General features: G+C 40.4%; 47 non-coding genes across 47 annotated transcripts; all 47 read right to left on the reverse strand.

The window, feature by feature from the left end:
* Positions 1-63: 63 nt before the first annotated feature.
* Positions 64-204, reverse strand: LOC145220758 (U4 spliceosomal RNA). Its single transcript, XR_013858277.1, has one exon. It is a non-coding gene; the product is annotated as a U4 spliceosomal RNA (small nuclear RNA).
* A 255-nt stretch (positions 205-459) lies between these two features.
* Positions 460-576, reverse strand: LOC145220769 (U5 spliceosomal RNA). The gene has a single exon (XR_013858285.1). It is a non-coding gene; the product is annotated as a U5 spliceosomal RNA (small nuclear RNA).
* A 175-nt stretch (positions 577-751) lies between these two features.
* Positions 752-893, reverse strand: LOC145221630 (U4 spliceosomal RNA). Its single transcript, XR_013859095.1, has one exon. It is a non-coding gene; the product is annotated as a U4 spliceosomal RNA (small nuclear RNA).
* A 255-nt stretch (positions 894-1,148) lies between these two features.
* On the reverse strand, positions 1,149-1,265 carry LOC145220770 (U5 spliceosomal RNA). Its single transcript, XR_013858286.1, has one exon. It is a non-coding gene; the product is annotated as a U5 spliceosomal RNA (small nuclear RNA).
* A 175-nt stretch (positions 1,266-1,440) lies between these two features.
* LOC145221631 (U4 spliceosomal RNA) lies at positions 1,441-1,582 on the reverse strand. Its single transcript, XR_013859096.1, has one exon. It is a non-coding gene; the product is annotated as a U4 spliceosomal RNA (small nuclear RNA).
* A 254-nt stretch (positions 1,583-1,836) lies between these two features.
* Positions 1,837-1,954, reverse strand: LOC145221349 (U5 spliceosomal RNA). The gene has a single exon (XR_013858831.1). It is a non-coding gene; the product is annotated as a U5 spliceosomal RNA (small nuclear RNA).
* Positions 1,955-2,128: 174 nt separating this feature from the next.
* Positions 2,129-2,269, reverse strand: LOC145221826 (U4 spliceosomal RNA). The gene has a single exon (XR_013859282.1). It is a non-coding gene; the product is annotated as a U4 spliceosomal RNA (small nuclear RNA).
* Positions 2,270-2,525: 256 nt separating this feature from the next.
* On the reverse strand, positions 2,526-2,642 carry LOC145220771 (U5 spliceosomal RNA). The gene has a single exon (XR_013858287.1). It is a non-coding gene; the product is annotated as a U5 spliceosomal RNA (small nuclear RNA).
* Positions 2,643-2,817: 175 nt separating this feature from the next.
* Positions 2,818-2,959, reverse strand: LOC145221632 (U4 spliceosomal RNA). The gene has a single exon (XR_013859097.1). It is a non-coding gene; the product is annotated as a U4 spliceosomal RNA (small nuclear RNA).
* Positions 2,960-3,214: 255 nt separating this feature from the next.
* Positions 3,215-3,331, reverse strand: LOC145220772 (U5 spliceosomal RNA). Its single transcript, XR_013858288.1, has one exon. It is a non-coding gene; the product is annotated as a U5 spliceosomal RNA (small nuclear RNA).
* Positions 3,332-3,506: 175 nt separating this feature from the next.
* LOC145221634 (U4 spliceosomal RNA) lies at positions 3,507-3,648 on the reverse strand. The gene has a single exon (XR_013859098.1). It is a non-coding gene; the product is annotated as a U4 spliceosomal RNA (small nuclear RNA).
* Positions 3,649-3,904: 256 nt separating this feature from the next.
* Positions 3,905-4,021, reverse strand: LOC145220774 (U5 spliceosomal RNA). Its single transcript, XR_013858290.1, has one exon. It is a non-coding gene; the product is annotated as a U5 spliceosomal RNA (small nuclear RNA).
* A 175-nt stretch (positions 4,022-4,196) lies between these two features.
* On the reverse strand, positions 4,197-4,338 carry LOC145221635 (U4 spliceosomal RNA). Its single transcript, XR_013859099.1, has one exon. It is a non-coding gene; the product is annotated as a U4 spliceosomal RNA (small nuclear RNA).
* Positions 4,339-4,594: 256 nt separating this feature from the next.
* LOC145220775 (U5 spliceosomal RNA) lies at positions 4,595-4,711 on the reverse strand. The gene has a single exon (XR_013858291.1). It is a non-coding gene; the product is annotated as a U5 spliceosomal RNA (small nuclear RNA).
* A 175-nt stretch (positions 4,712-4,886) lies between these two features.
* On the reverse strand, positions 4,887-5,028 carry LOC145221636 (U4 spliceosomal RNA). Its single transcript, XR_013859100.1, has one exon. It is a non-coding gene; the product is annotated as a U4 spliceosomal RNA (small nuclear RNA).
* A 256-nt stretch (positions 5,029-5,284) lies between these two features.
* Positions 5,285-5,401, reverse strand: LOC145220776 (U5 spliceosomal RNA). Its single transcript, XR_013858292.1, has one exon. It is a non-coding gene; the product is annotated as a U5 spliceosomal RNA (small nuclear RNA).
* A 175-nt stretch (positions 5,402-5,576) lies between these two features.
* Positions 5,577-5,718, reverse strand: LOC145221638 (U4 spliceosomal RNA). Its single transcript, XR_013859102.1, has one exon. It is a non-coding gene; the product is annotated as a U4 spliceosomal RNA (small nuclear RNA).
* Positions 5,719-5,974: 256 nt separating this feature from the next.
* LOC145220777 (U5 spliceosomal RNA) lies at positions 5,975-6,091 on the reverse strand. The gene has a single exon (XR_013858293.1). It is a non-coding gene; the product is annotated as a U5 spliceosomal RNA (small nuclear RNA).
* Positions 6,092-6,266: 175 nt separating this feature from the next.
* LOC145221639 (U4 spliceosomal RNA) lies at positions 6,267-6,408 on the reverse strand. Its single transcript, XR_013859103.1, has one exon. It is a non-coding gene; the product is annotated as a U4 spliceosomal RNA (small nuclear RNA).
* A 256-nt stretch (positions 6,409-6,664) lies between these two features.
* On the reverse strand, positions 6,665-6,781 carry LOC145220778 (U5 spliceosomal RNA). The gene has a single exon (XR_013858294.1). It is a non-coding gene; the product is annotated as a U5 spliceosomal RNA (small nuclear RNA).
* Positions 6,782-6,956: 175 nt separating this feature from the next.
* LOC145221640 (U4 spliceosomal RNA) lies at positions 6,957-7,098 on the reverse strand. The gene has a single exon (XR_013859104.1). It is a non-coding gene; the product is annotated as a U4 spliceosomal RNA (small nuclear RNA).
* A 255-nt stretch (positions 7,099-7,353) lies between these two features.
* Positions 7,354-7,470, reverse strand: LOC145220779 (U5 spliceosomal RNA). Its single transcript, XR_013858295.1, has one exon. It is a non-coding gene; the product is annotated as a U5 spliceosomal RNA (small nuclear RNA).
* Positions 7,471-7,645: 175 nt separating this feature from the next.
* Positions 7,646-7,787, reverse strand: LOC145221641 (U4 spliceosomal RNA). Its single transcript, XR_013859105.1, has one exon. It is a non-coding gene; the product is annotated as a U4 spliceosomal RNA (small nuclear RNA).
* Positions 7,788-8,042: 255 nt separating this feature from the next.
* On the reverse strand, positions 8,043-8,159 carry LOC145220780 (U5 spliceosomal RNA). The gene has a single exon (XR_013858296.1). It is a non-coding gene; the product is annotated as a U5 spliceosomal RNA (small nuclear RNA).
* A 175-nt stretch (positions 8,160-8,334) lies between these two features.
* On the reverse strand, positions 8,335-8,476 carry LOC145221642 (U4 spliceosomal RNA). Its single transcript, XR_013859106.1, has one exon. It is a non-coding gene; the product is annotated as a U4 spliceosomal RNA (small nuclear RNA).
* Positions 8,477-8,731: 255 nt separating this feature from the next.
* Positions 8,732-8,848, reverse strand: LOC145220781 (U5 spliceosomal RNA). Its single transcript, XR_013858297.1, has one exon. It is a non-coding gene; the product is annotated as a U5 spliceosomal RNA (small nuclear RNA).
* A 175-nt stretch (positions 8,849-9,023) lies between these two features.
* LOC145221643 (U4 spliceosomal RNA) lies at positions 9,024-9,165 on the reverse strand. Its single transcript, XR_013859107.1, has one exon. It is a non-coding gene; the product is annotated as a U4 spliceosomal RNA (small nuclear RNA).
* A 255-nt stretch (positions 9,166-9,420) lies between these two features.
* On the reverse strand, positions 9,421-9,537 carry LOC145220783 (U5 spliceosomal RNA). Its single transcript, XR_013858298.1, has one exon. It is a non-coding gene; the product is annotated as a U5 spliceosomal RNA (small nuclear RNA).
* A 175-nt stretch (positions 9,538-9,712) lies between these two features.
* LOC145221644 (U4 spliceosomal RNA) lies at positions 9,713-9,854 on the reverse strand. Its single transcript, XR_013859108.1, has one exon. It is a non-coding gene; the product is annotated as a U4 spliceosomal RNA (small nuclear RNA).
* A 255-nt stretch (positions 9,855-10,109) lies between these two features.
* On the reverse strand, positions 10,110-10,226 carry LOC145220784 (U5 spliceosomal RNA). The gene has a single exon (XR_013858299.1). It is a non-coding gene; the product is annotated as a U5 spliceosomal RNA (small nuclear RNA).
* A 175-nt stretch (positions 10,227-10,401) lies between these two features.
* Positions 10,402-10,543, reverse strand: LOC145221645 (U4 spliceosomal RNA). Its single transcript, XR_013859109.1, has one exon. It is a non-coding gene; the product is annotated as a U4 spliceosomal RNA (small nuclear RNA).
* A 255-nt stretch (positions 10,544-10,798) lies between these two features.
* On the reverse strand, positions 10,799-10,915 carry LOC145220786 (U5 spliceosomal RNA). Its single transcript, XR_013858301.1, has one exon. It is a non-coding gene; the product is annotated as a U5 spliceosomal RNA (small nuclear RNA).
* Positions 10,916-11,090: 175 nt separating this feature from the next.
* Positions 11,091-11,232, reverse strand: LOC145221646 (U4 spliceosomal RNA). The gene has a single exon (XR_013859110.1). It is a non-coding gene; the product is annotated as a U4 spliceosomal RNA (small nuclear RNA).
* A 255-nt stretch (positions 11,233-11,487) lies between these two features.
* On the reverse strand, positions 11,488-11,604 carry LOC145220787 (U5 spliceosomal RNA). Its single transcript, XR_013858302.1, has one exon. It is a non-coding gene; the product is annotated as a U5 spliceosomal RNA (small nuclear RNA).
* A 175-nt stretch (positions 11,605-11,779) lies between these two features.
* On the reverse strand, positions 11,780-11,921 carry LOC145221647 (U4 spliceosomal RNA). Its single transcript, XR_013859111.1, has one exon. It is a non-coding gene; the product is annotated as a U4 spliceosomal RNA (small nuclear RNA).
* Positions 11,922-12,177: 256 nt separating this feature from the next.
* Positions 12,178-12,294, reverse strand: LOC145220788 (U5 spliceosomal RNA). The gene has a single exon (XR_013858303.1). It is a non-coding gene; the product is annotated as a U5 spliceosomal RNA (small nuclear RNA).
* A 175-nt stretch (positions 12,295-12,469) lies between these two features.
* On the reverse strand, positions 12,470-12,611 carry LOC145221650 (U4 spliceosomal RNA). Its single transcript, XR_013859113.1, has one exon. It is a non-coding gene; the product is annotated as a U4 spliceosomal RNA (small nuclear RNA).
* Positions 12,612-12,866: 255 nt separating this feature from the next.
* On the reverse strand, positions 12,867-12,983 carry LOC145220789 (U5 spliceosomal RNA). The gene has a single exon (XR_013858304.1). It is a non-coding gene; the product is annotated as a U5 spliceosomal RNA (small nuclear RNA).
* A 175-nt stretch (positions 12,984-13,158) lies between these two features.
* On the reverse strand, positions 13,159-13,300 carry LOC145221651 (U4 spliceosomal RNA). The gene has a single exon (XR_013859114.1). It is a non-coding gene; the product is annotated as a U4 spliceosomal RNA (small nuclear RNA).
* Positions 13,301-13,555: 255 nt separating this feature from the next.
* LOC145220790 (U5 spliceosomal RNA) lies at positions 13,556-13,672 on the reverse strand. Its single transcript, XR_013858305.1, has one exon. It is a non-coding gene; the product is annotated as a U5 spliceosomal RNA (small nuclear RNA).
* A 175-nt stretch (positions 13,673-13,847) lies between these two features.
* LOC145221637 (U4 spliceosomal RNA) lies at positions 13,848-13,989 on the reverse strand. The gene has a single exon (XR_013859101.1). It is a non-coding gene; the product is annotated as a U4 spliceosomal RNA (small nuclear RNA).
* A 255-nt stretch (positions 13,990-14,244) lies between these two features.
* On the reverse strand, positions 14,245-14,361 carry LOC145220791 (U5 spliceosomal RNA). Its single transcript, XR_013858306.1, has one exon. It is a non-coding gene; the product is annotated as a U5 spliceosomal RNA (small nuclear RNA).
* Positions 14,362-14,536: 175 nt separating this feature from the next.
* On the reverse strand, positions 14,537-14,678 carry LOC145221648 (U4 spliceosomal RNA). The gene has a single exon (XR_013859112.1). It is a non-coding gene; the product is annotated as a U4 spliceosomal RNA (small nuclear RNA).
* A 255-nt stretch (positions 14,679-14,933) lies between these two features.
* Positions 14,934-15,050, reverse strand: LOC145220792 (U5 spliceosomal RNA). The gene has a single exon (XR_013858307.1). It is a non-coding gene; the product is annotated as a U5 spliceosomal RNA (small nuclear RNA).
* Positions 15,051-15,225: 175 nt separating this feature from the next.
* Positions 15,226-15,367, reverse strand: LOC145221661 (U4 spliceosomal RNA). The gene has a single exon (XR_013859124.1). It is a non-coding gene; the product is annotated as a U4 spliceosomal RNA (small nuclear RNA).
* A 255-nt stretch (positions 15,368-15,622) lies between these two features.
* On the reverse strand, positions 15,623-15,739 carry LOC145220793 (U5 spliceosomal RNA). Its single transcript, XR_013858308.1, has one exon. It is a non-coding gene; the product is annotated as a U5 spliceosomal RNA (small nuclear RNA).
* Positions 15,740-15,914: 175 nt separating this feature from the next.
* Positions 15,915-16,056, reverse strand: LOC145221673 (U4 spliceosomal RNA). The gene has a single exon (XR_013859135.1). It is a non-coding gene; the product is annotated as a U4 spliceosomal RNA (small nuclear RNA).
* Between the last annotated feature and the right edge of the window lie 133 nt (positions 16,057-16,189).

Consider the following 16,189-nt stretch of genomic DNA (forward strand, 5'->3'; position numbering starts at 1 on the left):
ACACGATTTGTCATGTCAACACACGCACGCTTTCTGGAGATTAAATACTAAAAGAAATCAGCGATTGCAAGAATCGTCCACATATTGCCCCTGTTAAAACCGTACAAAGCGGTAACAGGGCGGGGTATTGGGTTTAGTTTCAACTAGCAATAATCGCGCCTCGGAATATCCTCATCAGCTACGATATCGCCTCTGCGCAAAGCTGCCTTTGGAATCTAGTTCCTTACTCTTGTGCCCGCTTGTAACATTTATGTTTGTTGCAAATCGAGACTACGACTTTCTGTGTCAGTTTGCGATGCCCACGGTATTTAAATGATAACGATCACAAAAAAAAATGAAAGAGGGCACTGAGTTGCTAAGATATAGCATTTCTATGCGGAAAGCGTTTCATCAATTGTCCGATTAACCGCACCAACCATAACTGACAATGGTCATGCACATCGATTGATTGACGATTTCACCACAAGCAGTTGTTGTGGTTTCAACAAATAGCAAAGACTCTTGAAAATACCCCACTCCACGGAAATCTTTAGTAAAAGGCGAAAGATTTGCTCATGTTGAAGTGAGATCAGAGTTGCAGAACGAATAGGTAGTATTAACGAAAGAAACAGATTCCGACTTTCAGTTTGTGGTGTGTTTGGTTCAAATTTTTTGCAAATTGTCCTTTGTACAATATTTAAATAATGCCACACGATTTGTCATGTCAACACACGCACGCTTTCTGGAGATTAAATACTAAAAGAAATCAGCGATTGCAAGAATCGTCCACATATTGCCCCTGTTAAAACCGTACAAAGCGGTAACAGGGCGGGGTATTGGGTTTAGTTTTCAACTAGCAATAATCGCGCCTCGGAATATCCTCATCAGCTACGATATCGCCTCTGCGCAAAGCTGCCTTTGGAATCTAGTTCCTTACTCTTGTGCCCGCTTGTAACATTTATGTTTGTTGCAAATCGAGACTACGACTTTCTGTGTCAGTTTGCGATGCCCACGGTATTTAAATGATAACGATCACAAAAAAAAATGAAAGAGGGCACTGAGTTGCTAAGATATAGCATTTCTATGCGGAAAGCGTTTCATCAATTGTCCGATTAACCGCACCAACCATAACTGACAATGGTCATGCACATCGATTGATTGACGATTTCACCACAAGCAGTTGTTGTGGTTTCAACAAATAGCAAAGACTCTTGAAAATACCCCACTCCACGGAAATCTTTAGTAAAAGGCGAAAGATTTGCTCATGTTGAAGTGAGATCAGAGTTGCAGAACGAATAGGTAGTATTAACGAAAGAAACAGATTCCGACTTTCAGTTTGTGGTGTGTTTGGTTCAAATTTTTTGCAAATTGTCCTTTGTACAATATTTAAATAATGCCACACGATTTGTCATGTCAACACACGCACGCTTTCTGGAGATTAAATACTAAAAGAAATCAGCGATTGCAAGAATCGTCCACATATTGCCCCTGTTAAAACCGTACAAAGCGGTAACAGGGCGGGGTATTGGGTTTAGTTTTCAACTAGCAATAATCGCGCCTCGGAATATCCTCATCAGCTACGATATCGCCTCTGCGCAAAGCTGCCTTGGAATCTAGTTCCTTACTCTTGTGCCCGCTTGTAACATTTATGTTTGTTGCAAATCGAGACTACGACTTTCTGTGTCAGTTTGCGATGCCCACGGTATTTAAATGATAACGATCACAAAAAAAAATGAAAGAGGGCACTGAGTTGCTAAGATATAGCATTTCTATGCGGAAAGCGTTTCATCAATTGTCCGATTAACCGCACCAACCATAACTGACAATGGTCATGCACATCGATTGATTGACGATTTCACCACAAGCAGTTGTTGTGGTTTTCAACAAATAGCAAAGACTCTTGAAAATACCCCACTCCACGGAAATCTTTAGTAAAAGGCGAAAGATTTGCTCATGTTGAAGTGAGATCAGAGTTGCAGAACGAATAGGTAGTATTAACGAAAGAAACAGATTCCGACTTTCAGTTTGTGGTGTGTTTGGTTCAAATTTTTGCAAATTGTCCTTTGTACAATATTTAAATAATGCCACACGATTTGTCATGTCAACACACGCACGCTTTCTGGAGATTAAATACTAAAAGAAATCAGCGATTGCAAGAATCGTCCACATATTGCCCCTGTTAAAACCGTACAAAGCGGTAACAGGCGGGGTATTGGGTTTAGTTTTCAACTAGCAATAATCGCGCCTCGGAATATCCTCATCAGCTACGATATCGCCTCTGCGCAAAGCTGCCTTTGGAATCTAGTTCCTTACTCTTGTGCCCGCTTGTAACATTTATGTTTGTTGCAAATCGAGACTACGACTTTCTGTGTCAGTTTGCGATGCCCACGGTATTTAAATGATAACGATCACAAAAAAAAAATGAAAGAGGGCACTGAGTTGCTAAGATATAGCATTTCTATGCGGAAAGCGTTTCATCAATTGTCCGATTAACCGCACCAACCATAACTGACAATGGTCATGCACATCGATTGATTGACGATTTCACCACAAGCAGTTGTTGTGGTTTCAACAAATAGCAAAGACTCTTGAAAATACCCCACTCCACGGAAATCTTTAGTAAAAGGCGAAAGATTTGCTCATGTTGAAGTGAGATCAGAGTTGCAGAACGAATAGGTAGTATTAACGAAAGAAACAGATTCCGACTTTCAGTTTGTGGTGTGTTTGGTTCAAATTTTTTGCAAATTGTCCTTTGTACAATATTTAAATAATGCCACACGATTTGTCATGTCAACACACGCACGCTTTCTGGAGATTAAATACTAAAAGAAATCAGCGATTGCAAGAATCGTCCACATATTGCCCCTGTTAAAACCGTACAAAGCGGTAACAGGGCGGGGTATTGGGTTTAGTTTTCAACTAGCAATAATCGCGCCTCGGAATATCCTCATCAGCTACGATATCGCCTCTGCGCAAAGCTGCCTTTGGAATCTAGTTCCTTACTCTTGTGCCCGCTTGTAACATTTATGTTTGTTGCAAATCGAGACTACGACTTTCTGTGTCAGTTTGCGATGCCCACGGTATTTAAATGATAACGATCACAAAAAAAAATGAAAGAGGGCACTGAGTTGCTAAGATATAGCATTTCTATGCGGAAAGCGTTTCATCAATTGTCCGATTAACCGCACCAACCATAACTGACAATGGTCATGCACATCGATTGATTGACGATTTCACCACAAGCAGTTGTTGTGGTTTCAACAAATAGCAAAGACTCTTGAAAATACCCCACTCCACGGAAATCTTTAGTAAAAGGCGAAAGATTTGCTCATGTTGAAGTGAGATCAGAGTTGCAGAACGAATAGGTAGTATTAACGAAAGAAACAGATTCCGACTTTCAGTTTGTGGTGTGTTTGGTTCAAATTTTTTGCAAATTGTCCTTTGTACAATATTTAAATAATGCCACACGATTTGTCATGTCAACACACGCACGCTTTCTGGAGATTAAATACTAAAAGAAATCAGCGATTGCAAGAATCGTCCACATATTGCCCCTGTTAAAACCGTACAAAGCGGTAACAGGGCGGGGTATTGGGTTTAGTTTTCAACTAGCAATAATCGCGCCTCGGAATATCCTCATCAGCTACGATATCGCCTCTGCGCAAAGCTGCCTTTGGAATCTAGTTCCTTACTCTTGTGCCCGCTTGTAACATTTATGTTTGTTGCAAATCGAGACTACGACTTTCTGTGTCAGTTTGCGATGCCCACGGTATTTAAATGATAACGATCACAAAAAAAAAATGAAAGAGGGCACTGAGTTGCTAAGATATAGCATTTCTATGCGGAAAGCGTTTCATCAATTGTCCGATTAACCGCACCAACCATAACTGACAATGGTCATGCACATCGATTGATTGACGATTTCACCACAAGCAGTTGTTGTGGTTTCAACAAATAGCAAAGACTCTTGAAAATACCCCACTCCACGGAAATCTTTAGTAAAAGGCGAAAGATTTGCTCATGTTGAAGTGAGATCAGAGTTGCAGAACGAATAGGTAGTATTAACGAAAGAAACAGATTCCGACTTTCAGTTTGTGGTGTGTTTGGTTCAAATTTTTTGCAAATTGTCCTTTGTACAATATTTAAATAATGCCACACGATTTGTCATGTCAACACACGCACGCTTTCTGGAGATTAAATACTAAAAGAAATCAGCGATTGCAAGAATCGTCCACATATTGCCCCTGTTAAAACCGTACAAAGCGGTAACAGGGCGGGGTATTGGGTTTAGTTTTCAACTAGCAATAATCGCGCCTCGGAATATCCTCATCAGCTACGATATCGCCTCTGCGCAAAGCTGCCTTTGGAATCTAGTTCCTTACTCTTGTGCCCGCTTGTAACATTTATGTTTGTTGCAAATCGAGACTACGACTTTCTGTGTCAGTTTGCGATGCCCACGGTATTTAAATGATAACGATCACAAAAAAAAAATGAAAGAGGGCACTGAGTTGCTAAGATATAGCATTTCTATGCGGAAAGCGTTTCATCAATTGTCCGATTAACCGCACCAACCATAACTGACAATGGTCATGCACATCGATTGATTGACGATTTCACCACAAGCAGTTGTTGTGGTTTCAACAAATAGCAAAGACTCTTGAAAATACCCCACTCCACGGAAATCTTTAGTAAAAGGCGAAAGATTTGCTCATGTTGAAGTGAGATCAGAGTTGCAGAACGAATAGGTAGTATTAACGAAAGAAACAGATTCCGACTTTCAGTTTGTGGTGTGTTTGGTTCAAATTTTTTGCAAATTGTCCTTTGTACAATATTTAAATAATGCCACACGATTTGTCATGTCAACACACGCACGCTTTCTGGAGATTAAATACTAAAAGAAATCAGCGATTGCAAGAATCGTCCACATATTGCCCCTGTTAAAACCGTACAAAGCGGTAACAGGGCGGGGTATTGGGTTTAGTTTTCAACTAGCAATAATCGCGCCTCGGAATATCCTCATCAGCTACGATATCGCCTCTGCGCAAAGCTGCCTTTGGAATCTAGTTCCTTACTCTTGTGCCCGCTTGTAACATTTATGTTTGTTGCAAATCGAGACTACGACTTTCTGTGTCAGTTTGCGATGCCCACGGTATTTAAATGATAACGATCACAAAAAAAAAATGAAAGAGGGCACTGAGTTGCTAAGATATAGCATTTCTATGCGGAAAGCGTTTCATCAATTGTCCGATTAACCGCACCAACCATAACTGACAATGGTCATGCACATCGATTGATTGACGATTTCACCACAAGCAGTTGTTGTGGTTTCAACAAATAGCAAAGACTCTTGAAAATACCCCACTCCACGGAAATCTTTAGTAAAAGGCGAAAGATTTGCTCATGTTGAAGTGAGATCAGAGTTGCAGAACGAATAGGTAGTATTAACGAAAGAAACAGATTCCGACTTTCAGTTTGTGGTGTGTTTGGTTCAAATTTTTTGCAAATTGTCCTTTGTACAATATTTAAATAATGCCACACGATTTGTCATGTCAACACACGCACGCTTTCTGGAGATTAAATACTAAAAGAAATCAGCGATTGCAAGAATCGTCCACATATTGCCCCTGTTAAAACCGTACAAAGCGGTAACAGGGCGGGGTATTGGGTTTAGTTTTCAACTAGCAATAATCGCGCCTCGGAATATCCTCATCAGCTACGATATCGCCTCTGCGCAAAGCTGCCTTTGGAATCTAGTTCCTTACTCTTGTGCCCGCTTGTAACATTTATGTTTGTTGCAAATCGAGACTACGACTTTCTGTGTCAGTTTGCGATGCCCACGGTATTTAAATGATAACGATCACAAAAAAAAAATGAAAGAGGGCACTGAGTTGCTAAGATATAGCATTTCTATGCGGAAAGCGTTTCATCAATTGTCCGATTAACCGCACCAACCATAACTGACAATGGTCATGCACATCGATTGATTGACGATTTCACCACAAGCAGTTGTTGTGGTTTCAACAAATAGCAAAGACTCTTGAAAATACCCCACTCCACGGAAATCTTTAGTAAAAGGCGAAAGATTTGCTCATGTTGAAGTGAGATCAGAGTTGCAGAACGAATAGGTAGTATTAACGAAAGAAACAGATTCCGACTTTCAGTTTGTGGTGTGTTTGGTTCAAATTTTTTGCAAATTGTCCTTTGTACAATATTTAAATAATGCCACACGATTTGTCATGTCAACACACGCACGCTTTCTGGAGATTAAATACTAAAAGAAATCAGCGATTGCAAGAATCGTCCACATATTGCCCCTGTTAAAACCGTACAAAGCGGTAACAGGGCGGGGTATTGGGTTTAGTTTTCAACTAGCAATAATCGCGCCTCGGAATATCCTCATCAGCTACGATATCGCCTCTGCGCAAAGCTGCCTTTGGAATCTAGTTCCTTACTCTTGTGCCCGCTTGTAACATTTATGTTTGTTGCAAATCGAGACTACGACTTTCTGTGTCAGTTTGCGATGCCCACGGTATTTAAATGATAACGATCACAAAAAAAAAATGAAAGAGGGCACTGAGTTGCTAAGATATAGCATTTCTATGCGGAAAGCGTTTCATCAATTGTCCGATTAACCGCACCAACCATAACTGACAATGGTCATGCACATCGATTGATTGACGATTTCACCACAAGCAGTTGTTGTGGTTTCAACAAATAGCAAAGACTCTTGAAAATACCCCACTCCACGGAAATCTTTAGTAAAAGGCGAAAGATTTGCTCATGTTGAAGTGAGATCAGAGTTGCAGAACGAATAGGTAGTATTAACGAAAGAAACAGATTCCGACTTTCAGTTTGTGGTGTGTTTGGTTCAAATTTTTTGCAAATTGTCCTTTGTACAATATTTAAATAATGCCACACGATTTGTCATGTCAACACACGCACGCTTTCTGGAGATTAAATACTAAAAGAAATCAGCGATTGCAAGAATCGTCCACATATTGCCCCTGTTAAAACCGTACAAAGCGGTAACAGGGCGGGGTATTGGGTTTAGTTTTCAACTAGCAATAATCGCGCCTCGGAATATCCTCATCAGCTACGATATCGCCTCTGCGCAAAGCTGCCTTTGGAATCTAGTTCCTTACTCTTGTGCCCGCTTGTAACATTTATGTTTGTTGCAAATCGAGACTACGACTTTCTGTGTCAGTTTGCGATGCCCACGGTATTTAAATGATAACGATCACAAAAAAAAATGAAAGAGGGCACTGAGTTGCTAAGATATAGCATTTCTATGCGGAAAGCGTTTCATCAATTGTCCGATTAACCGCACCAACCATAACTGACAATGGTCATGCACATCGATTGATTGACGATTTCACCACAAGCAGTTGTTGTGGTTTCAACAAATAGCAAAGACTCTTGAAAATACCCCACTCCACGGAAATCTTTAGTAAAAGGCGAAAGATTTGCTCATGTTGAAGTGAGATCAGAGTTGCAGAACGAATAGGTAGTATTAACGAAAGAAACAGATTCCGACTTTCAGTTTGTGGTGTGTTTGGTTCAAATTTTTTGCAAATTGTCCTTTGTACAATATTTAAATAATGCCACACGATTTGTCATGTCAACACACGCACGCTTTCTGGAGATTAAATACTAAAAGAAATCAGCGATTGCAAGAATCGTCCACATATTGCCCCTGTTAAAACCGTACAAAGCGGTAACAGGGCGGGGTATTGGGTTTAGTTTTCAACTAGCAATAATCGCGCCTCGGAATATCCTCATCAGCTACGATATCGCCTCTGCGCAAAGCTGCCTTTGGAATCTAGTTCCTTACTCTTGTGCCCGCTTGTAACATTTATGTTTGTTGCAAATCGAGACTACGACTTTCTGTGTCAGTTTGCGATGCCCACGGTATTTAAATGATAACGATCACAAAAAAAAATGAAAGAGGGCACTGAGTTGCTAAGATATAGCATTTCTATGCGGAAAGCGTTTCATCAATTGTCCGATTAACCGCACCAACCATAACTGACAATGGTCATGCACATCGATTGATTGACGATTTCACCACAAGCAGTTGTTGTGGTTTCAACAAATAGCAAAGACTCTTGAAAATACCCCACTCCACGGAAATCTTTAGTAAAAGGCGAAAGATTTGCTCATGTTGAAGTGAGATCAGAGTTGCAGAACGAATAGGTAGTATTAACGAAAGAAACAGATTCCGACTTTCAGTTTGTGGTGTGTTTGGTTCAAATTTTTTGCAAATTGTCCTTTGTACAATATTTAAATAATGCCACACGATTTGTCATGTCAACACACGCACGCTTTCTGGAGATTAAATACTAAAAGAAATCAGCGATTGCAAGAATCGTCCACATATTGCCCCTGTTAAAACCGTACAAAGCGGTAACAGGGCGGGGTATTGGGTTTAGTTTTCAACTAGCAATAATCGCGCCTCGGAATATCCTCATCAGCTACGATATCGCCTCTGCGCAAAGCTGCCTTTGGAATCTAGTTCCTTACTCTTGTGCCCGCTTGTAACATTTATGTTTGTTGCAAATCGAGACTACGACTTTCTGTGTCAGTTTGCGATGCCCACGGTATTTAAATGATAACGATCACAAAAAAAAATGAAAGAGGGCACTGAGTTGCTAAGATATAGCATTTCTATGCGGAAAGCGTTTCATCAATTGTCCGATTAACCGCACCAACCATAACTGACAATGGTCATGCACATCGATTGATTGACGATTTCACCACAAGCAGTTGTTGTGGTTTCAACAAATAGCAAAGACTCTTGAAAATACCCCACTCCACGGAAATCTTTAGTAAAAGGCGAAAGATTTGCTCATGTTGAAGTGAGATCAGAGTTGCAGAACGAATAGGTAGTATTAACGAAAGAAACAGATTCCGACTTTCAGTTTGTGGTGTGTTTGGTTCAAATTTTTTGCAAATTGTCCTTTGTACAATATTTAAATAATGCCACACGATTTGTCATGTCAACACACGCACGCTTTCTGGAGATTAAATACTAAAAGAAATCAGCGATTGCAAGAATCGTCCACATATTGCCCCTGTTAAAACCGTACAAAGCGGTAACAGGGCGGGGTATTGGGTTTAGTTTTCAACTAGCAATAATCGCGCCTCGGAATATCCTCATCAGCTACGATATCGCCTCTGCGCAAAGCTGCCTTTGGAATCTAGTTCCTTACTCTTGTGCCCGCTTGTAACATTTATGTTTGTTGCAAATCGAGACTACGACTTTCTGTGTCAGTTTGCGATGCCCACGGTATTTAAATGATAACGATCACAAAAAAAAATGAAAGAGGGCACTGAGTTGCTAAGATATAGCATTTCTATGCGGAAAGCGTTTCATCAATTGTCCGATTAACCGCACCAACCATAACTGACAATGGTCATGCACATCGATTGATTGACGATTTCACCACAAGCAGTTGTTGTGGTTTCAACAAATAGCAAAGACTCTTGAAAATACCCCACTCCACGGAAATCTTTAGTAAAAGGCGAAAGATTTGCTCATGTTGAAGTGAGATCAGAGTTGCAGAACGAATAGGTAGTATTAACGAAAGAAACAGATTCCGACTTTCAGTTTGTGGTGTGTTTGGTTCAAATTTTTTGCAAATTGTCCTTTGTACAATATTTAAATAATGCCACACGATTTGTCATGTCAACACACGCACGCTTTCTGGAGATTAAATACTAAAAGAAATCAGCGATTGCAAGAATCGTCCACATATTGCCCCTGTTAAAACCGTACAAAGCGGTAACAGGGCGGGGTATTGGGTTTAGTTTTCAACTAGCAATAATCGCGCCTCGGAATATCCTCATCAGCTACGATATCGCCTCTGCGCAAAGCTGCCTTTGGAATCTAGTTCCTTACTCTTGTGCCCGCTTGTAACATTTATGTTTGTTGCAAATCGAGACTACGACTTTCTGTGTCAGTTTGCGATGCCCACGGTATTTAAATGATAACGATCACAAAAAAAAATGAAAGAGGGCACTGAGTTGCTAAGATATAGCATTTCTATGCGGAAAGCGTTTCATCAATTGTCCGATTAACCGCACCAACCATAACTGACAATGGTCATGCACATCGATTGATTGACGATTTCACCACAAGCAGTTGTTGTGGTTTCAACAAATAGCAAAGACTCTTGAAAATACCCCACTCCACGGAAATCTTTAGTAAAAGGCGAAAGATTTGCTCATGTTGAAGTGAGATCAGAGTTGCAGAACGAATAGGTAGTATTAACGAAAGAAACAGATTCCGACTTTCAGTTTGTGGTGTGTTTGGTTCAAATTTTTTGCAAATTGTCCTTTGTACAATATTTAAATAATGCCACACGATTTGTCATGTCAACACACGCACGCTTTCTGGAGATTAAATACTAAAAGAAATCAGCGATTGCAAGAATCGTCCACATATTGCCCCTGTTAAAACCGTACAAAGCGGTAACAGGGCGGGGTATTGGGTTTAGTTTTCAACTAGCAATAATCGCGCCTCGGAATATCCTCATCAGCTACGATATCGCCTCTGCGCAAAGCTGCCTTTGGAATCTAGTTCCTTACTCTTGTGCCCGCTTGTAACATTTATGTTTGTTGCAAATCGAGACTACGACTTTCTGTGTCAGTTTGCGATGCCCACGGTATTTAAATGATAACGATCACAAAAAAAAATGAAAGAGGGCACTGAGTTGCTAAGATATAGCATTTCTATGCGGAAAGCGTTTCATCAATTGTCCGATTAACCGCACCAACCATAACTGACAATGGTCATGCACATCGATTGATTGACGATTTCACCACAAGCAGTTGTTGTGGTTTCAACAAATAGCAAAGACTCTTGAAAATACCCCACTCCACGGAAATCTTTAGTAAAAGGCGAAAGATTTGCTCATGTTGAAGTGAGATCAGAGTTGCAGAACGAATAGGTAGTATTAACGAAAGAAACAGATTCCGACTTTCAGTTTGTGGTGTGTTTGGTTCAAATTTTTTGCAAATTGTCCTTTGTACAATATTTAAATAATGCCACACGATTTGTCATGTCAACACACGCACGCTTTCTGGAGATTAAATACTAAAAGAAATCAGCGATTGCAAGAATCGTCCACATATTGCCCCTGTTAAAACCGTACAAAGCGGTAACAGGGCGGGGTATTGGGTTTAGTTTTCAACTAGCAATAATCGCGCCTCGGAATATCCTCATCAGCTACGATATCGCCTCTGCGCAAAGCTGCCTTTGGAATCTAGTTCCTTACTCTTGTGCCCGCTTGTAACATTTATGTTTGTTGCAAATCGAGACTACGACTTTCTGTGTCAGTTTGCGATGCCCACGGTATTTAAATGATAACGATCACAAAAAAAAATGAAAGAGGGCACTGAGTTGCTAAGATATAGCATTTCTATGCGGAAAGCGTTTCATCAATTGTCCGATTAACCGCACCAACCATAACTGACAATGGTCATGCACATCGATTGATTGACGATTTCACCACAAGCAGTTGTTGTGGTTTCAACAAATAGCAAAGACTCTTGAAAATACCCCACTCCACGGAAATCTTTAGTAAAAGGCGAAAGATTTGCTCATGTTGAAGTGAGATCAGAGTTGCAGAACGAATAGGTAGTATTAACGAAAGAAACAGATTCCGACTTTCAGTTTGTGGTGTGTTTGGTTCAAATTTTTTGCAAATTGTCCTTTGTACAATATTTAAATAATGCCACACGATTTGTCATGTCAACACACGCACGCTTTCTGGAGATTAAATACTAAAAGAAATCAGCGATTGCAAGAATCGTCCACATATTGCCCCTGTTAAAACCGTACAAAGCGGTAACAGGGCGGGGTATTGGGTTTAGTTTTCAACTAGCAATAATCGCGCCTCGGAATATCCTCATCAGCTACGATATCGCCTCTGCGCAAAGCTGCCTTTGGAATCTAGTTCCTTACTCTTGTGCCCGCTTGTAACATTTATGTTTGTTGCAAATCGAGACTACGACTTTCTGTGTCAGTTTGCGATGCCCACGGTATTTAAATGATAACGATCACAAAAAAAAAATGAAAGAGGGCACTGAGTTGCTAAGATATAGCATTTCTATGCGGAAAGCGTTTCATCAATTGTCCGATTAACCGCACCAACCATAACTGACAATGGTCATGCACATCGATTGATTGACGATTTCACCACAAGCAGTTGTTGTGGTTTCAACAAATAGCAAAGACTCTTGAAAATACCCCACTCCACGGAAATCTTTAGTAAAAGGCGAAAGATTTGCTCATGTTGAAGTGAGATCAGAGTTGCAGAACGAATAGGTAGTATTAACGAAAGAAACAGATTCCGACTTTCAGTTTGTGGTGTGTTTGGTTCAAATTTTTTGCAAATTGTCCTTTGTACAATATTTAAATAATGCCACACGATTTGTCATGTCAACACACGCACGCTTTCTGGAGATTAAATACTAAAAGAAATCAGCGATTGCAAGAATCGTCCACATATTGCCCCTGTTAAAACCGTACAAAGCGGTAACAGGGCGGGGTATTGGGTTTAGTTTTCAACTAGCAATAATCGCGCCTCGGAATATCCTCATCAGCTACGATATCGCCTCTGCGCAAAGCTGCCTTTGGAATCTAGTTCCTTACTCTTGTGCCCGCTTGTAACATTTATGTTTGTTGCAAATCGAGACTACGACTTTCTGTGTCAGTTTGCGATGCCCACGGTATTTAAATGATAACGATCACAAAAAAAAATGAAAGAGGGCACTGAGTTGCTAAGATATAGCATTTCTATGCGGAAAGCGTTTCATCAATTGTCCGATTAACCGCACCAACCATAACTGACAATGGTCATGCACATCGATTGATTGACGATTTCACCACAAGCAGTTGTTGTGGTTTCAACAAATAGCAAAGACTCTTGAAAATACCCCACTCCACGGAAATCTTTAGTAAAAGGCGAAAGATTTGCTCATGTTGAAGTGAGATCAGAGTTGCAGAACGAATAGGTAGTATTAACGAAAGAAACAGATTCCGACTTTCAGTTTGTGGTGTGTTTGGTTCAAATTTTTTGCAAATTGTCCTTTGTACAATATTTAAATAATGCCACACGATTTGTCATGTCAACACACGCACGCTTTCTGGAGATTAAATACTAAAAGAAATCAGCGATTGCAAGAATCGTCCACATATTGCCCCTGTTAAAACCGTACAAAGCGGTAACAGGGCGGGGTATTGGGTTTAGTTTTCAACTAGCAATAATCGCGCCTCGGAATATCCTCATCAGCTACGATATCGCCTCTGCGCAAAGCTGCCTTTGGAATCTAGTTCCTTACTCTTGTGCCCGCTTGTAACATTTATGTTTGTTGCAAATCGAGACTACGACTTTCTGTGTCAGTTTGCGATGCCCACGGTATTTAAATGATAACGATCACAAAAAAAAATGAAAGAGGGCACTGAGTTGCTAAGATATAGCATTTCTATGCGGAAAGCGTTTCATCAATTGTCCGATTAACCGCACCAACCATAACTGACAATGGTCATGCACATCGATTGATTGACGATTTCACCACAAGCAGTTGTTGTGGTTTCAACAAATAGCAAAGACTCTTGAAAATACCCCACTCCACGGAAATCTTTAGTAAAAGGCGAAAGATTTGCTCATGTTGAAGTGAGATCAGAGTTGCAGAACGAATAGGTAGTATTAACGAAAGAAACAGATTCCGACTTTCAGTTTGTGGTGTGTTTGGTTCAAATTTTTTGCAAATTGTCCTTTGTACAATATTTAAATAATGCCACACGATTTGTCATGTCAACACACGCACGCTTTCTGGAGATTAAATACTAAAAGAAATCAGCGATTGCAAGAATCGTCCATATATTGCCCCTGTTAAAACCGTACAAAGCGGTAACAGGGCGGGGTATTGGGTTTAGTTTTCAACTAGCAATAATCGCGCCTCGGAATATCCTCATCAGCTACGATATCGCCTCTGCGCAAAGCTGCCTTTGGAATCTAGTTCCTTACTCTTGTGCCCGCTTGTAACATTTATGTTTGTTGCAAATCGAGACTACGACTTTCTGTGTCAGTTTGCGATGCCCACGGTATTTAAATGATAACGATCACAAAAAAAAATGAAAGAGGGCACTGAGTTGCTAAGATATAGCATTTCTATGCGGAAAGCGTTTCATCAATTGTCCGATTAACCGCACCAACCATAACTGACAATGGTCATGCACATCGATTGATTGACGATTTCACCACAAGCAGTTGTTGTGGTTTCAACAAATAGCAAAGACTCTTGAAAATACCCCACTCCACGGAAATCTTTAGTAAAAGGCGAAAGATTTGCTCATGTTGAAGTGAGATCAGAGTTGCAGAACGAATAGGTAGTATTAACGAAAGAAACAGATTCCGACTTTCAGTTTGTGGTGTGTTTGGTTCAAATTTTTTGCAAATTGTCCTTTGTACAATATTTAAATAATGCCACACGATTTGTCATGTCAACACACGCACGCTTTCTGGAGATTAAATACTAAAAGAAATCAGCGATTGCAAGAATCGTCCATATATTGCCCCTGTTAAAACCGTACAAAGCGGTAACAGGGCGGGGTATTGGGTTTAGTTTTCAACTAGCAATAATCGCGCCTCGGAATATCCTCATCAGCTACGATATCGCCTCTGCGCAAAGCTGCCTTTGGAATCTAGTTCCTTACTCTTGTGCCCGCTTGTAACATTTATGTTTGTTGCAAATCGAGACTACGACTTTCTGTGTCAGTTTGCGATGCCCACGGTATTTAAATGATAACGATCACAAAAAAAAATGAAAGAGGGCACTGAGTTGCTAAGATATAGCATTTCTATGCGGAAAGCGTTTCATCAATTGTCCGATTAACCGCACCAACCATAACTGACAATGGTCATGCACATCGATTGATTGACGATTTCACCACAAGCAGTTGTTGTGGTTTCAACAAATAGCAAAGACTCTTGAAAATACCCCACTCCACGGAAATCTTTAGTAAAAGGCGAAAGATTTGCTCATGTTGAAGTGAGATCAGAGTTGCAGAACGAATAGGTAGTATTAACGAAAGAAACAGATTCCGACTTTCAGTTTGTGGTGTGTTTGGTTCAAATTTTTTGCAAATTGTCCTTTGTACAATATTTAAATAATGCCACACGATTTGTCATGTCAACACACGCACGCTTTCTGGAGATTAAATACTAAAAGAAATCAGCGATTGCAAGAATCGTCCATATATTGCCCCTGTTAAAACCGTACAAAGCGGTAACAGGGCGGGGTATTGGGTTTAGTTTTCAACTAGCAATAATCGCGCCTCGGAATATCCTCATCAGCTACGATATCGCCTCTGCGCAAAGCTGCCTTTGGAATCTAGTTCCTTACTCTTGTGCCCGCTTGTAACATTTATGTTTGTTGCAAATCGAGACTACGACTTTCTGTGTCAGTTTGCGATGCCCACGGTATTTAAATGATAACGATCACAAAAAAAAATGAAAGAGGGCACTGAGTTGCTAAGATATAGCATTTCTATGCGGAAAGCGTTTCATCAATTGTCCGATTAACCGCACCAACCATAACTGACAATGGTCATGCACATCGATTGATTGACGATTTCACCACAAGCAGTTGTTGTGGTTTCAACAAATAGCAAAGACTCTTGAAAATACCCCACTCCACGGAAATCTTTAGTAAAAGGCGAAAGATTTGCTCATGTTGAAGTGAGATCAGAGTTGCAGAACGAATAGGTAGTATTAACGAAAGAAACAGATTCCGACTTTCAGTTTGTGGTGTGTTTGGTTCAAATTTTTTGCAAATTGTCCTTTGTACAATATTTAAATAATGCCACACGATTTGTCATGTCAACACACGCACGCTTTCTGGAGATTAAATACTAAAAGAAATCAGCGATTGCAAGAATCGTCCATATATTGCCCCTGTTAAAACCGTACAAAGCGGTAACAGGGCGGGGTATTGGGTTTAGTTTTCAACTAGCAATAATCGCGCCTCGGAATATCCTCATCAGCTACGATATCGCCTCTGCGCAAAGCTGCCTTTGGAATCTAGTTCCTTACTCTTGTGCCCGCTTGTAACATTTATGTTTGTTGCAAATCGAGACTACGACTTTCTGTGTCAGTTTGCGATGCCCACGGTATTTAAATGATAACGATCACAAAAAAAAATG

The sequence above is a fragment of the Phallusia mammillata genome, chromosome 3 (genome assembly GCF_965637545.1).
Source record: "Phallusia mammillata chromosome 3, kaPhaMamm4.hap1.1, whole genome shotgun sequence".
Taxonomy (NCBI): Eukaryota; Metazoa; Chordata; class Ascidiacea; order Phlebobranchia; family Ascidiidae; genus Phallusia; species Phallusia mammillata.